The 15,073-nt window shown below is 41.8% G+C and overlaps 4 protein-coding genes across 5 annotated transcripts in view; 1 reads left to right on the forward strand and 3 right to left on the reverse strand.

Moving 5' to 3' along the window:
- The window catches only part of LOC126561488 (uncharacterized), a 581,387-nt gene that overhangs the window by 369,991 nt on the left and 196,323 nt on the right, over window positions 1-15,073 (forward strand). The gene's annotated exons all lie outside the window — the stretch shown is intronic.
- LOC126563452 (H/ACA ribonucleoprotein complex subunit 3) overlaps window positions 1-15,073 on the reverse strand; it is a 334,268-nt gene that overhangs the window by 171,210 nt on the left and 147,985 nt on the right. The gene's annotated exons all lie outside the window — the stretch shown is intronic.
- The window catches only part of LOC126563527 (uncharacterized), a 387,646-nt gene continuing 377,919 nt past the window's right edge, over window positions 5,347-15,073 (reverse strand). The window contains exon 16 of the mRNA XM_050220172.1: window positions 5,347-5,356. The gene's annotated coding sequence lies outside the window, so the exon portion shown is untranslated. The remainder of the gene's footprint in view (window positions 5,357-15,073) is intronic.
- The window catches only part of LOC126561656 (inositol polyphosphate 5-phosphatase E), a 35,055-nt gene continuing 33,316 nt past the window's right edge, over window positions 13,335-15,073 (reverse strand). Inside the window, exon 4 of the mRNA XM_050217941.1 lies at window positions 13,335-13,351. The gene's annotated coding sequence lies outside the window, so the exon portion shown is untranslated. The remainder of the gene's footprint in view (window positions 13,352-15,073) is intronic.

Here is a 15,073-nt window from a genome sequence, read left to right on the forward strand (position 1 = left end):
GTACTACACCGTGTCCAGTGCCAGCTTTCTAATAGTAAAAGCCATCAGCGAGTCCAAACCACACCGAACAGAACTCGGTACATTCCCTCCCCCTGTGCAGGGGTCACGATTGCAAAGGTTTAGTGCAACCGGAAAAGTGCACACGCACCTTTCCCGGAGGGTGATAAAATCGTAAACAAAGGCACACGCTCCTGCCCTGGGTTCCCGTTTTAATTTCACACATTCCCGACTTCATTATTTAATATTCATTCGGAGACGCATCCGTTTTTGGGAGAAAACCCGCCCGCCGACTATTAGCGCTGGCGGGCTGATTTTCGCCCACCGGAATACCTGATACCGAAGCGTGCCGACCGGGGGACCAGTTTTAAAAGCGGTGGTGGCAATTTGCTCTCTTCCTCTTCGCACGCCCATCGCACGATCCGTGACACGTGACTTGACGCGGGATTTGAGCCGTAAACCGTAAACAGTGGAATTATTATCGGTGCCCGGTGGACTACAAACAGTTTAACGGATGAGCTGCTGCATTTTGTTGCTCCTGCTTGCCCAGGACAATATCGGCAGTGGGGTTTCGGCAACGGTACAACCGAACGCAGTAGGGCCATTTTATCTTTGAGGGAAAATCTTTGAGCGAATTGTTGTTCGTTAAAACAAAGGGGAAATGAGATACTGTGTATCAGTGTACAGTGATCCCTCTTTTTGTGAATGAATATTTTTGGACCTGTTGTGTGTGTGTGTGTGCTTTATCATATCATCTAAACTGTGTGTTTGTGTGAAAAAGTAGCATGAGAAGTGAAGAAGATGGAGCAACCGATTAACAACAATGATGACTTGATCATGTTTTTTGATCTTCTCTGAGCGTACAAACGGTTTTTGTTTATTTTTATTTGTTTCGGATCTAAAAAACGCCAACAAATATGCTATATCGAAGGAGGCAGACAGGCAGCGTTGCGTACGTACGGTCGGACACGTGCGTATGTGCCACGGGTACCTGTTGTTGGCACGTGGCTTGCTTGTTTTGCGTAGGCTTCAAAGATCTTTCTGCCTTTCTTTTTATTTTTGCTCGTAGTAGACAATCTCCGTTGCTAAAGGGGTGGATTTCTTTCTTTATTTCCATCAAAATTGGCCCACTGATATACCACACCTATCAAAACACTCCAGCAGATGCTGCTGGGAGCGCTTGGAAAATCGTGCAAAAGGAAAGTAAAACACAGCTACTTTGATTTTTCAATCTCGTTGCTCGTGTCGAGTCAAGTGGCTCGATCGTAATCACTTTGTCCGTGGCAACGTAGCCGGCAAGTGTGCGTTTTTAGTGTGTCGCTTGAAGATGTTCTTGCTGAAGATAACAATTAATCAAAACAAGAAGGAAAATAATGGTGAGAAGATGATACATTTGGGAGATGGCTTCTTATTCCCAGTGGAGATATCATTAGCCACTAATTCAATTTCATGTATAAGCATTGTGGAATGATTTAATAACGACACACGCTCTAAATTGGATGATGTTTCTATGAGTAAGTTTTAAAAGTTTCAAGATTCTAAGAAAAAAGAAGATGATCTGTTTCAGTCAAACGGAATCACGTCTTGCAGCCATTTTTTTTTTAGGTTTAATTTTTTTTAAAACAATAAAGTGCTGGCTTGCCCACCTCAAACCATTTATGAAGGGATGTTGAATTGGGTGTCATCGCTTCATTATCCATTATCAAAGTTTGTTTTATTTCTTTATATGAATTTTTCCTTACGACCTGGAGGAAATATCTTGAGAAATGTGTACAAAATCAGCTCAAGAAGCGCTGCGAGCCGTAATACTTGAACTGAAATAAAATAAATATTCCTTACGGCTTGCTTCAAACTTTGGCAATTTGTTTAACTTGGTCCTGGCAAAAGCTTATCAAACTCAAAGTAATGGGAAATTTACGTCCATATTATTATTTAAAAATTAAGTGAGTAAGTTATTGACAGCTTTCAGTTGAACAGTTAAACGTTGAACTGTTTCATGTGCCTCGTCTTAGATTAATGAGACTATCACCAGCAGAAAATGATAATATCCATTTCAATGATAATTTTCCACAGAAAATTGATATAACAAAAAAAAAACCCCCACTCCATTCTGTGGGCACAACGATATGCCATTTTCCCACCGCCTTCACGCGAACCCGAAGCCGGACCCAGTTAGCAACAGTTTAACGCCGAGGGTTTAGGGCGCACGCGGTGGTAAGGTCACGTGTCAGTAAGCACTGTTGCCCGGGATAACATCCTAATCTTCGGCGTGTGCTGATGACTTTATAATATTTTTCACGTTACAATTGTCAGCCCCGTGTCGGCGGAGACGGCGGCAGCATTGCCAACCAATCCCCGAGGGAGGTGATATTATTGAATATTAATAGCTGATGCACAGGGAAACACACTCGCTGTTGTGAGAGCGAACGACCGGAAGTTTCTCCTTTTTCCGGCAAGGAAACTGGCAGCAGGTTGTTTGTCGAGCGACAATTTCATTCGAAGTAGAACTTTTTCCACAAAAAGGATGAGTGTTGTTGGACAGCGTTGCAAGACGGTTTGTCAGATTCAGCCTCTCATGACCGGGAACGGTGCTGGAATGAGTGGTGCACGTTTTTGCGGATCGATTAAAGAGGCGCCTCAAAGGGCAAGGGAGCGGACGCTAGGATGCTTTTATTCTTCCATTTGTGGCCACGGCATTTAATGTTGCGTTAATCCATCGACGGCTCGATTAATCTCTCGATGCGCCGGGGGAAATTATGTGGCTGGGCTGGATAATATTAAGTGTATTCGTGCGTGTGTGCGCGTGTTTTACACTTCCGCAGAATCCACCGAAGGCAGTCGTATAAATCTACGATGGGAACTTATTAAATATTTATGATTCTCGCTAGAAGCCGTTCGCATTATACTGGCGGGGGTATAAGGTTCCACGGTGGCGATAAAAACTGGGTGGATTAAATTAGGTTAAATTAGACATCAAACCCCAACGCTTCCACACACTGAGATGAATTTTCTGAGATAGAAGTCTCGGGTCGGGTCGATCTGGTGCGATTTATGTTACGGGACACTGTGGTTTTTGTGGTGGTTGCGAGCGGAAAATTAATGTGAAAAATATTAAAATCACCTACACGTGACTTAAGGGGCGATGTCACAAGGCATCGAACGCATGTGAGTCCCATACGTCTAGCGCCGAGGATGGTAATAAAGATCATAACGATGCTCTTTTATGTGTGTTTTATGTCGAGTTTGTATGTGTGTGGGCGACCGCGATTTTTCGCGATTCCGTGATATGTATCGAGAAAATCCTGACCGCTTTTGATGAACCGTATAAGACGTCGAGCGATGGGGAAGGATCCAAGTGATAAATCAGAGTCTGATATAGTGTAATGAAAATCTTGAAAATGAAGCTTAGTGGTGGTGGATTTTGAGTGTTCAGTTGGTAATAAATAAATAATTCGTGGTTTTGAGAGAATTGTCACTCTGGTATGTTTAAATTAAACATCAGAATCTTTGTATTATTTTAGTAATGGTGCCATAAATACGTGAAAACCAAATTGCATGAAGCTTTACTTATTAAAACAGATATGAAATGATAAACTAAAAAATACCTGTTAAAATTACATATTTTGAATAACAGCCTTAAACAGCTAGCATATATCTTTTATTCCCATTTAATTTTTAGCTTTTTTTTTACAATAATTCGTTTTTTTTTCCTACCCTATCTTTGAGCAAAATTGGAACATAATTATCAAAGAACAGGTTAAAAGGTTAAGAAAGTAACTGATAGAATCATTTTTACTGTTGCTGCTCACCTTCAAATGATTTATTGAATATATTTAGACAAGGGACAACTTAAAAAAAAACACGAAAAAAGAATATTTCTAGTTCTCTATTCAAAATAGAGAACTATTGTAAGGACTAATGTATATTTTGCATTCCTTCGTTCAGCAATATGACTTTCGTATATAAAAGGAATCAAATTTTTTATTGCTATTTTAAGTGTTGCAGTAAATTTATCGCCCAAAGCTCGTAAAGAAGCGACCGTTTAATAATCACCGCAAATTATCCTTTGTGCGCTAGTCGGAACCACCGAACCAGTGGGTCATTAGCAAACAAAATTTGCCCACAAATCGTTCATGCTCGCGTCATTAAGATTAAAAAGAAAACTCCAAAACCTAATACATTGGCAAAGGGATTTGTTTCCATTTGTGCAATAGTCAATAGCGCAGTTTAGAGATGAAAAACAAGAAACAAACCCAAAAAACAATTGAAACGAAATAACCAAATGGTGCGTTTCGGGAAAGCGCACCAAACGAACGGGTTAGCGTATGGCATTTGGCCATCGACGGATGGGTTTGTGTCGGTGTGTCTGAGTGTGCCTCAGCACAGGCATCAAAAGCGCAAAAACCCTCTTTTGGTTCGTTCGCCCGCACACTCACGATGCACGATCGGATGACTGATGACGAAGTATTTGCCAGCAACGTTTAGCAGAAAAAAGCGTTCGTCTTTCGCTGTCGGCTTTATGCTCCATGTACTAGCCGCGATAGGGTATGGTTTGCGAATGGTCAAAATTCGTGGGCCAAAGTAGCCAACAGCAAAAAAAAAGGGCAGCGAGGTCGAGGATAGAAAAACCAGAGAAATTTAATTTTCCGGAAACGTTTCAACCCAGTTTTTTTGGTAAGTGCCTGTGCCTGTGCGCTTTTTGGGGGTTGTTGATACACCGTTGTTTGGAAGGATGCAGCAAGGATGCTAACATTCATCCATATCGTCCGGATGGGTCAACGTTGAGTCTGCTCCGTGCAAAATTCGCTCGAAACATCAGGCCTTAGCATGTCCTACGAATCCTAGGGGCAAATTCATCGTCAATTGTAGCTGCTGTTTTTGGTTTTTTGTTCTCTACCAAGCTGAGTGTGTTTCCCAGCAAAAAGGGGCGCACATCTATGAAGTACGTACGTAAGAGTGTGTGCTTGTGCCGAGGATACGACTCTGTTTATGAAATGCGTTGTTGATAGTATCGCGTAAGGATCGTTTTGGGTTTGAAAAAGGCAAAGAAAATAAATAATAAAAAAAGAACGAGCTTTAGAGAAGCACACCAAACATGCGCAACCGATTGAAGTATTCGCGGGCTTAGTAGCGTCAAATGAGCAAAAGCACTGCCCTCCGGGGGAACTAATAAACGGGACACATTCCCGAGAGCGGGGTGTAAAAAATACACCGGCTCATATGGTGCTCCATATGATTATTTGGCAACGCTATTGCAGCCATCTGAAGAAGTACTTTCGCAGCCGGACGAATTTGTGATCTTTTATTTTTGCTAAAACGAAGAGTTTTGCTCTCTTCTTTTTTTGTTTAGCTAACACAACTGAGGAGTGGTGATGTTTGAAATTGGATCGTTGCGATGGCTGTCGGATTTGTATCTGGCAACGGGAGGACTAATTTTGCTCGACTCAAATATGAGCATTTGAGCACGCATGGTCACTTCACGTTTCGCGTTTCCATTCTAATGAGCATGTTCATTATTGGATCCTCTGCTGAGGGATTACTTGGTTCTTCGCGCATTGTTGGTAAGTTATTTAAAAAAATACCTAATTTACCATCTGCAAAATCCAAACAATTCATAATAAAATCAAACTTTGCATAAGAGAAGTAAATAACAACTCCTAAGAGAGGACTTTTTTCTATTTTATAAGCTTATTTTAGCTTATGAAACTCATGATCTCGTTCTAGGGACAGATGCATGCTAAAATAAAACACATAAAAAGGTGAAATGAAGTGAAAACTCAATCATATCGATGAAATAAATCGAGTCAAAATGAAAGAAAAAATGTATATCATGCAGAAAATGCAGCACTTCATAGTGAAAAAAGGCTCTCAGCCTAAATAAATTTTATGAAATCAATATAAATACTCAAAAACCTAGAAAATTGCAGTAAATGAAAAAGAAAAACATACCAAAATTTAGGAAGGAAAACATCAAAAGAGATAAATATAAAGCAAAAGAAAAATATGATGCTTTCTTTCAGTTAAGTTCATATTAAGACAAAAAGAAACACATAAAATTAGCATGTTTGTAACGCAACATACACTTCTAAACAAGCACGATAACAGTTGATTAAATTGACATAAAACTCAAGTGGCTAACAACTCCACGACATCAAAAAGACATTTTCATTGTCCGTCCATCCATCTAGCAGTGGATGGTTAAATTTAAACACATCACATGCACTTTCAAAGTGGTCATTCTGTATTCTACCGGACACAGCATGCACTGCACCCTGCCAACAACGGTGCCGATGCTACTGGGCAAGCTTTTCTCATTTTGCAATCTCGGACCCTCTTCCGGGGTAAAGGAAGTAGGCTGTCAAGTGAAAAGTGAAGACCCTCTAAAACTAGCGTCAGCAAACGTAAACAACTGGGCGCATCGAAAAACAAAACAAAAAAAAAATACTACAGCGCCCCGACATGGACATATTGTCAAGAACGATCGGATAGGCTTCTCTAGACGTGTGTGCGGCACGAAGGATTATCCGGGAATAATTTCTACTTGTTCCGGTTCCGGTTGTTGCTGCTGCTGTCGCTGCGTCTACAGCACTCGACAAACGCACGAACGTCGCCGAAGGATGGAATGGCAAGTTTTTGACATTCCTTGCACGGCTGTAGGAGATAGGGTGAGTTCCGTATCGCTACGAGCATGATCCCCGGGAATTGAGATTCGGGATGCCGTTTTACACAAACACACCACATGGAAGGACCGATGGAACGAGTTGCATCGACGGCAGTTGTCGGGAGGGACAGTTGTACTCTAGGACAAGGCAATAAAGCGGATAAAAACGTAGACACAGCAGGCCCACGGTGAAAGCTAGTGGAATGATTGTCTGTTTTTTGCTAGGTAGAGTGGAATAAAAATGGCCTATCGGACGCGATTTGTGGATCTGTCGGTGGGCTTGAGAGATGTGGTGCAGATGAAATTGAACATAGCAATGAACAAAACGGTCCAGAATGGGTAAAGGTACATAATGGGCCATCGAACAAATTGAAGGTGAACCGTAAATCGTAGTTGTTTTGAGAGCAACAAAGGACATTCAAGGTAGTAACTAAGCATCTGCCTAAAAAATACGGATTTTGTGGTAAAGAATTAAATTGCAATTGTAAATATTTTGATCAAAACTATAGAAAGGACGAATCTGCATAAAAACTCTAGAATTTAGAGCACAATGTAGGTAAGAAACAGTTTCAACTCTAATTGAATGAGTATGATTTAATATGCAATTTACAAGAATAGAATATAGAAAAGATACTTTCAAAATGTTAAAAATTGGAAGTAACAACGTAACATAGTAACAATTGGATAGTAACAATTGGAATGACGTTGGTAGAAATATTTCCCTTGTTTGCATCGTCACCAAATACCGGGCTACGAAAGACTCGTAACCAGCTTCAGAAGCGCGGGTATCAGCAGCAGTGGGTATTATCTTCTAATCCTTGACAAACCGTGACAGGGACCGTGTGGACCGACAGGCGTGTGCAGAAAGTGAGCACACATTCTAACCAACACCACGGGGCTTCCTCCAGCAAATCTCCGACCAGGCTCAGGACATCGCAACTTCAGCAACTTTCTGCGTGACTGTTGCCTGGGACGGAGCGACTTTACGCGAAAGGCACCATACGGTGCGAACATGAACGCGAATGCACGTTCACGATCCATCCTAAAACATGGCAGACGGGGTTGGTCCATGTTCTTTTTTTTGTGAAGGATGTTTTTTTTTTCTTTGCAGTATCTGAAACTATAGAAGAAACGCTCGACTAGAGCAATTTTGTGATTGAACAAGCCGGTGCACCGTGTCGCATCGTAGGATACGTTTACGGAATGTATGCACAACAACATCGTTAACGTTGAGAGATTGTCAAACGTGTCTTTGAGGGACCTGTCCTGAAAGCGAACGCACCGGACATACAGTTGCTCTGGTCTATGATGGAATATCCATAAATTTGGAAACCATAAGAAGAACTCATGGGGTAGATCAGTAATGGCAATGATTGGCAATGTGTCGAGCATTTTGTATAGCTTATGCTAGGTGACTTAAAATAACTTCATGAAGATTTTGAATTTTCAGCAAAACTTTTCATGCTTTTTTTGTTGAAATTGAAGTTAAATCTATGTTTAAAGTTTTTTGGAACGAAATAGGTTAGTCCTCATAGCGGAAACACCAATGGTCCTCTTTTGAGGGCTTGTGTAAGGAACTCCTTGAAGGACCGTTACTGAGAAGCCTCGTTTTGTTCTTGCTTGTCAAGCAACATCATTCTAGTGGTTCAGTGGCTTCGTTGCTCAATAAACTACTCTGTGTAAGGAGCCTTGTTGTTGTACATTGTCAAAAATTGGGCCCGAAACAAATACGGAAGAGCGATAATGAGACCAAATTGTACGGAGGAATTCAAGCGAGTTTGTGATAATAATTGTATACAATAGGACACATATTTAGACACCTATTACTAGTTGCTTTTCAAAATTTCCATCATCAAATATTGAATGTATTGTTATCAAATTTCGTGTCCTTTTTAAAATTCTTTTTTCATCGTTTCAAATTGGAGCATTCTTGTCAGGTGTCAAATAACAATCTTGCACTGACAGCAAAGTTCCAATCAAAGCAACCTTCGCTAATCCGTCCCAAACAGTGTGCACCGCGTTTAGCAGCATCAACAAAAACAAACCATGCGAAGCGAATTGTGGTGGAAAATTGTATCAGTAATTGAAATTAGTTCCATCGATTAGCGGCCATATCGATGTGCGCGCCCCTGAGTGGCTGCTACACGAGGTAATTCATCCATTTAACACTTGTTCACTCAGGCAAACAGGAAAACATTTGGGGTGAGCACTGTTCAATTCATCCAAGAATGCCATTTTTAAATGGTCCATCACCGTCACGGTATTTACTGATGTGTCGCTGTAATACCCCCGTATGGAGCTAGTCGTCCTCGTCGAACTTGGATAGAAATAGGGACCGGGAGAAAAAAAATTCGCCCATCCACCGTGGCGTAATCGTTTGGAATCGTTATTTGAGTAGCATAAAATTTACCGTAGCAAAGGTCCGTTTGCAAGGAGTGTCCTTTTTCGCGCCTCACTTTGATGGACGTGTGGGCTTCTTTGCGCGAGGGTTCGTATTTTATAGGGGCCAGTATAAGGATGGAACTATTTTTGACGACATCTTTACAGCCACAACACTGCACGTGTTGAAGCTTGCTGTTTGGTCAAAGCCTCATTCGCTACTTGGAGCATTATCTTTGTGCGGGAGAGATAATTCCGGGCAATGTTTGGGGTTTTATACGCCTTTTTTGGGGCACAAATTCCCTTGTATAATGTGTTATGCAGCAATGCGTCGTTGTTGGTTGACCCCGTTTACGACGGCATCATTGGGCAGCGCGAGTTCTTTATTGGGTCGTATTTTGAAATGGCGAAACGAGAGCCATCCTTTGCCGTTGGGGATGACTGTGGCTACCTGACAGTTTTGGTGACGCGTATTTACTATTTACATCACAGCAATCTTGGCTGTAGCAAACTCGCGCATGTGTGTCTGTGTGTTCCTCTCGGTCGACGGTGTGACGACCTTAAAATGTTCCTTCCCAAAAAAGCCACATCAGGTTAGAAATTTTATTGGACACGTCGCGTTCCATGTCAATAAATTCGTTTACTTCCCAGTGTTGGTGAATGTGCTTTTTCCCGAACGATCTGTTGTAGCAAAACGCTTGGACGGAAAGCAAAAAAAAAAAAATACTCTGGTAAGATCATTCCACGTTTTCAGTGCGCACCCCAGAAAAGGGACAAACTGTGGAAAAACGAGATGATACGCAAAATTCCAAATTTGTCACGGCTCGGAACAGGTGACGCGCACTACGATTGCTAGGACCTTCCGGCAAGCGTCCGAGAAGTGAAGAAAGTGATTCCGAATGAACGAGAGGGAGATTCGGAAATACGGAGGAAGCAGGGAAGTTAGATTGTGGCCTCCACTCGAAAGAAAAACCCCTTGGAAACTGGATGGAAATAGGGAGGATTTCCATGTGTTTTTTTCTTCTTCATAGCGCTATATCCTGCCATAGCCTTGCGTAACCCCTGGTAACCGATGGTGTCACTTTAGGAGGGTTTGACATCGAGGCAAGCGTTGCGAATGGGACCGATCCGGTGTGTGTGTCGATCTGGTTGGGATGGGTGGTGGTATAGAAGTAACGCATAAGCTAGTTGAATGGAGGGAACGATTTTACGATTTTTCGGTGGTAACACGTGCAGACAATTGGAACTGTCGGGATCGGTAGCGGTGGTGGTCGTACCGTTCGTATTTGATGGTGGTGCATAATTTTTGATGTGCTGCATTTTTGTCCTGACACAATTATGCCATCACGATTTGGTTGGTGCCGCTGTTTGTTAGGTGGTGTGCGGTATTAGGTTTTTTTTTTTGTTTGTGAAGGTTGTGATTCTATATTTTGTTGTTGTTGTTGGATGGTGGTAGTAGCAGGGCAGTAGTAGGTTGTTGCGCATTGTCATAGGACAGTTTGGAGTATGTTCGAGAGGGGCCAACATAGACAAGCATTAACACAGACAAAACATCCGTCTTTAATGTCGATCATTTAAGTGCAGCTTTTACAGAAAAGTCAACTCATGTTTGTATCAAGCTGTAAATTACACTGTAAAGCATTATCAGATTCTACAGTATTCAAATGAGCAAGAAGAATTGTTTTACATTGAATCAAAACAGGCCTGCTCCGAAACTAGGACTAGGCCTTCAGTCCCTCATCCAGGGTTGCGTCCGATCATCGACAGGTTTGAATCCTTCTGGTGGGATAAATATTAGGAATTATGATGCAAAGCAAGTTTTAATGTACTAGTTCCCGCCAGCTTACGACGCTTATTTATACCACGTAGTTCGATAGTAAGTCCTCACTACGGAGGAATGGTCCGCATTGGTTTTGAACCCCAGTCCAGCCGTGTAAAGACCGGCTCCGGTGTCGTCGTTACCATAAAGCCGTAAAACGTTTCAGTACTAATGCGACATCATTCTCCCACCCATTCATCGGGTCACACGTGAACAAAATTCGCACAGTTACCGTAAGTCTTGTTTGCTCTCTGAAGAATTCTTCAATGTCGATTGTTTATTTTACTTACCCCAGTCAAACCCGAACTCATTTCCCAGATTCACACACTCGCCCGGTTCGGAGTTGCGGTTTCGAATTTATCGTTGTTTTTGTTATCGTACTGTCCGAGCACGGTCCTCGTAGCCCTTTTGTTCCCTAGCTTATGGTTGATGATTCGCATGAGATCGCACCACGGACCGATGCATCGATGACAATTGTAACAATTCAATATTTACTTACGATAGTCACTTTCCCGTCCGGATGACATCGTGGGATGGCTTTTTTTTTTTGGTGTTTCGTTTTGTACCGTTCATCCCTTCGGGGCGTTGGTCAGCCCTTGTTTGTTTACCAGCTTCGACAAGTGACAGACACCAGCTCATTGCCATCGTTTGCCGTAGCAGTCGTAAAAAGAAAAGATCAACCAAAGCACCAAACGGCGAAGGTAAATAAATATAAAATCCCGGACTAGTTTCGTGGCGCGATGATGAATTTATTGTTTGTATCAGCTTTTTGTGTGTGCCGTGCGTTGTGGCTTGCGGAGACGATTCGTTTGCCCGCAGGGCACACAATTTCCAGCATTATCCCACCATCGGTGCTCGCTAGTTGCTGCCCACACACACTCTTGCTGAACGAAGGGCACTCTTGATTTTGGTGGCTTATTAAAAGGTCACGTGTTTTTCGCCGGGTCAATCGTTTGATGTCAACTGATTTGTTGCCTGAAGGCGGACAGAACCAAGCCAGGTTCGGTGGCAATAAGCTTCACACAAAGCAGCAGGATAGCTGGTAACAATCTTCTGTGAGCTATGCTTTGGTGATGCGTTGAAGCTTAGAAGAGTTATGCTTTAATTTTCTTGAAGTGCAGTCATTTTTTCTGTTACTTTTGGAAATAACTTAGAAAAAATATACTGAAAGCAAATGGCAATTAGAATAACTATTTTGCGAAACTCAAGACATCAAATTTTGCTAGAAAGTGAGACCATAGATGTTGCAAAAAGAAATGTTCGCATTTTATCAGCTTTTTCTTCTCTTCTACTAGGCCTGGACCACACATTTTCGCACATCTTTCTATAAAGATCTTAGCTCCTAGTAGATAGCTAAGCCGTAACTACCAACACTCTTTTATCGGTCTAGGATTCGATGCTGATTTCCATTTGACGGCCAATCAACTTCAAAATAGTTTAAGATAGCTCCTTAGTCTTTGGTTATCTTATGTAACAATTACAAACTCATCCGAGGGTTTAATCGACTGGTTTAATTACAATGGAGTTATGCTAGATCGCTAATATGTCGGCAATGAGTGGCGAATCCTCTCACGCCTGCTAACATCACTTCAATCTTAATAGTAATTTTTTTTTAAATTGTAAATTTTTATTTTTTGGCAAAGAAATTCTGAAAAATATTCTGTAATAATAGCCAACTCTATTCGATTAATTAAAGTTCTAAAAATAAAAGAAAAAATGCTTGAGGTTGCTAAAGTGGTAGTAATTAAAATCAGCAGACTACTGGTAAAAGACACAGCAAATATCCTGCTTTTCCTATTTTTACATTGGGGAAGATGTAAAGGCTCGGAAGCTTTTGACTCAAAGCACAAAAAAAACTGTGACTTCAATAATATCTTCTCTAAAAGCTGTCTTACTGCATTTGTTTTAAATCACATTAGCGGCTCCCATTAACCCCTGAAAACCCAGCTCGCAGTTTTAACCACTTAAATTATACGACCGACTCAAATTCAAATGAAGTGGTGCGCACAAATTCTCTACCAACCTCCCAAATGACAGTGGCAAAGTAATGATTATTATCAATGGGCTAGAGTCAGCTCTGGCTATGGTATGGATTAAAACCAAACCAAAAAAAAAATAAAGCGCATAAACATAAAACACGCTCTTCTAGCGCTCGTTTGGTCCGACACCATAAAACGCACTCATATCCATTACGTCCATTTTTATCACTTTCACCATCCAGTGCATCGTGCAAAAGTCGTTCCTAATGTGATAACGATACGATGCTCAAACTGGCAAAAGCAGCACATCCTCATGCTTCCAGCTGTACCCAACTTTAGGGAGAGTGTCCAATGACTTTCGTGGCTTTCGAGGTAACATCTTGAGTTTGTTCGCCTGCATTCAGCTTACGTCTTGCCTTGCGGTCCTTTAAAAAACCGAAACCATTATGGTTCCCTGAAGTTCCGGATGCTGCCGATGTTGGAATTTTGGGGAACAGTTTTTGCGCTTTGCCGTTCCTTGGTCCATCACACAGAATGGTCACTGGTCAACCGTAAACGATGACGCGAGAGGGTCGAGAGAGAGAGAGAGAGGGAGAGCTTTATCGTTATCGCTTCGTTTATTTTTATTGAACCATTCGATCGGACTCGGTTGATAAATCGGATCCCTTTTTTTCTTGGGACAAGGTTTCCTTCCCTTCATCCTGGAGGTTTTAGTGGGTATGGGATTTTTTTTTTTCTCTCGAACGAAAGAATGTTCACCGTAGTGGGGTGGTGATATTTTTATGATCTACCATTTTTATCCCCATTCGGGGTTTCGGATGGGTCAGTCCAATGGTTCGCTCGTGCCGCCCCGAACGGGGTGAAGTAACATCGACTTGGATCGATGAGAGCTATCCTTTACCCGAAGCAAAAGGAGATGTGAACTATGAAATGGAAACGAAATGTGAAGAAGTTAGGAATCTTTGTGCCTGTGCTCGTTATCTTAGAACTGAAGACCCTACGGATGTTAGATGTAAAAATTAGTGCGCCCTGATACAGAACCCCTTTTTTCGCTTTTACGAGAAAGGGACACATTCCTGATGTTGCACCAACTTTGCGAGCGAACTACTGCTGAGGATACGGTTTAGGAAGTTCTAAGCAGCCGTAACAAATCGTCGAGTCGAAATGGGTTTGGTGCGTTTGCGATTTTTTTTTACGACGTGAGCAAAGAGGGTGTTCTGCGCTTGGAACTTGGCAAAGCAAGAACGAGAATGGAATCCTTGGAATGTGCATCGTTTGCTTATTCATGCCACCGGTCGAACCGTTCACTATTTCTAACGACGGGACACGAGTTTTAGGGAGGTGCAGTAGTTGGACAATTTTCTCCAAACAGATCTGTTCCGTAATGCTTCCATGCTAGTCGTCTAGTTAGACATTTCTAGACTAGTGAACCCTTCTCTTCGGGCAACGAAAACACTCATAGCTTTCCCCGTTTTTGGGGGGTAAATCGACGAACAATCGCCCTCGAGGAAGGGGAAGTTGTCCTATATTTTTGCATCGATAATTAATGACATTCCGCGAATGTTTCACCGTTGGCCGAGCATGTAAGCGTCGGTTATGCAAAACGGAAAAATAAATCCTAGGTCATGTTCGTCAGGGGGTCGGTGTGAAGCGCTTCAACAAAAGAGTAATGGTTCAATGTACTCTTGGGAATGATTTCCGTAACTGCGTTCATCAATCAATTAGGAGAATTGGTGCGGTGTGGTTTCTACTACCGTTCTTGCCGTTCGTTTAAGTCTGAATGTCAATCATGGATAGAGGTTTAATAGAAACAGATGAATAGTTGGAAATGGGAATACAATTGACAGTATTTTTGTTTTCAATAATATAGATTTGATTGTGATAGGAGCAGAATTCTCCTGCTTAGTGGAGAAGTTGCTTATAATATTTTAAATAGTCTTCAACAGAATATTCGAAGCTCCTGTCTAGGATGCAATGCAATATATCCTACAGGATCTAGAATCCAAAAAATAGACAAATGATGTTTCATTCGACGAGAGCTTTCGACTGCTAACGATAGTCCACATTCTACACCAGTTTCTGCACCAGCAAGAGTCTCCGTAAAAGAACTTAGATGTTGTAGTCAAATCGGTCATCTAAAGGTTTATCCTTTAGCTCAAAAACCTCAGTTCTGGAATGAATGTTTCGATAATGAGTGCTCTGGCTTCGTGACATGCCTGTGACTAACAGTGTCTGAGC

The sequence above is a fragment of the Anopheles maculipalpis genome, chromosome 3RL (assembly GCF_943734695.1).
Source record: "Anopheles maculipalpis chromosome 3RL, idAnoMacuDA_375_x, whole genome shotgun sequence".
NCBI lineage: Eukaryota > Metazoa > Arthropoda > Insecta > Diptera > Culicidae > Anopheles > Anopheles maculipalpis.